Source organism: Palaemon carinicauda, chromosome 12 (genome assembly GCF_036898095.1).
Source record: "Palaemon carinicauda isolate YSFRI2023 chromosome 12, ASM3689809v2, whole genome shotgun sequence".
NCBI lineage: Eukaryota > Metazoa > Arthropoda > Malacostraca > Decapoda > Palaemonidae > Palaemon > Palaemon carinicauda.
Window position 1 is genome coordinate 105,250,855 of NC_090736.1, and position 2,500 is coordinate 105,253,354.

The window sequence follows — 2,500 nt, forward strand, 5'->3', positions numbered from 1 at the left end:
TTTTTAAATCCTCATGATTTGTAATTCATATATATATATATATATATATATACATATATATATGTGTATATATATATATATATATATATACATATATATATATATGTGTATATATATATATATATATATATACACACACATATATATATATATATATATATAAATGATAAGTTCTGTATTTGGCATAAATGGAACAGTCTATGGAAGAAAAGAAAGATTTTATGTATGCTGGAAAGTATGGGAACGGGGAAAAAATATACAGGCTGGAAAAAATGAACGAATGGGTGGTTATTTTGTATTTTTCTATTTTGTTTTTATCTTTAACCCATTTTTTTGAAACTTAGTACTATCACAAATTCATCAGTTAAATTCAAAACATATCATACCATTTTTTAGTGATCCAAAATAATTAAATTGATTAATGGGTGGTAAAGTACTGGTGCTCTTTTATGTGACTTGAAGCATATCTATTAATATATGTGGTAAATACCTTTTACTTTACTAAATAAAAAAAACAAATTTGTTATTAATAGATTATAGCCCTGAAAATACAATATATTATGACTTCCCATTTCTAAATAATAATTTTTCAAAATACTTATACTTATCCTTATTACATAGTTAGCATTTTGATACTAGATACACAAACATTCGAATCGTTTATTGTATTTGCACTTTGTTGTCTATCATTGCTTACATTTTTTCCTAAGTTTAGAAATAGATTCGCGAGAGAGAGAGAGAGAGAGAGAGAGAGAGAGAGAGAGAGAGAGAGAGAGACTTTGTATCTCTAGTTCCTACTTAAGATCACAAAAACTGGAACATAGTTTTTCGATATGGTGAGTGCATTTGCAGACTATACCTGGAGTTTTCCAGTTTCTTTACTTTTCATACGTTTTATAAAACCAAGAAAAGGTTTTATAAAAGTCGTATTGTTAAAAGCTTTCCTGAAACTGTTTATTTTTTTTTATTTTTATTTTTTTTTATCCATTAGTAATTTATGTAGACCTCCCCCTGTAAATGATGCTGGTTCGGATTACAGTCAGTCAATTGCACTTCCATTCTTTTACTAATTCAACTGTAATGCTATATATTAAGGTAAACATCATATAATTCTGTAATACTAAAATAATCAAGATTGCATGACAGTCTGAGGACATAAGTTGTTCCTGGAGGTATGATCATGAGATAGCATGAAATAGAGTTAAAGAAAACACCATGTATATATTAAATTTGGTTTTTTTACAAATAAGTAGTATTGGGGTAAAGGTTTGGGGATAATGATAATATAACCACAAAATGAATGAGCTGATCATTATTTTCCACGGAGAATAATTCTACCTGCACGCTTAATTACAAGCGTATCCTCCCTCATACATTCTCCCGACTTAGCACCTTTAAAAAATAGTAATATATTCTCCCTACAGTATACAACGATAAGGAACTGTGAACTAGAAATATATAAAATGTAGTATATATGTGATATCAATGTTAGAAAGTATTTGTCGACAACAATTCAGTCGCAAGAATTTCTTCTCTTTTGAGAGAATATCCTTGAAAATAGAAAACTAGGACGTTCTGCATCGCAACAGTCACCTACCTGGACAGCTCGAAATTACTCGCTGTAGACAGTGATACCCAAAGATACTGAGAGCCTGTTTGCTAGGGCAATATCACTGACGCTTTCCTCTGCATTTCATGAGCAGCCTTGAGAAAATGATATATATATATATATATATATATATATATATATATATATATATATATATATATGTATATATATATATATATATATATATGTATGTATGTATATACATACCTGAACCTCCTCAACGATATTTCTTAACGTTACTAAATCATGCTACTAATTCATTACCACATTTATTTTTTTTTTTTTTTGTAAAAGCAGAATATATAGTAAATGCTAATATATTGCTCCAATGTCATTTGCCATGATAGTACGTCACTTATTTTGAAGTATCAAAAGTACACACGAGAACATCGTAGGATATCAAGCCTCATTGTACCTATAGCGGAATAATATTTCTGCTATTCCTGCATTTCATGAGAAAATCTATGAAAAAAAAATAAATAAATAAAAGAATACCGTTCGTAAATCGATAAATGCGCTTTTGTTAAATCTCAAGACCACCTGCCCTCCTACATTGAAAATAAAATGTATTATAATTTTCTTGGTGAGAGCTACATGGATTATCTGTAAAAATTAGTAAATTCAGTTGATCATCCCAAAGATATGTACTCTATTCTTTCATGTTCTCTATATATAATCCCTAACAGAGCATTTTATTGGTAATGTTAATGGCAATTTACCTGAGGAATCGCTTATTTTTCTTTTATACATGTGCATTTTACGAAATTTATCTGGTTAATAACTGTATTATTACTTCTTCGTTAAAATCTCAATATACTGTACAGTAGGGTAAGCTGAAATGAGAGTAACTCTTCTATTAGTTAGGTCTTTTTCTACACTAGCGTGGTACAT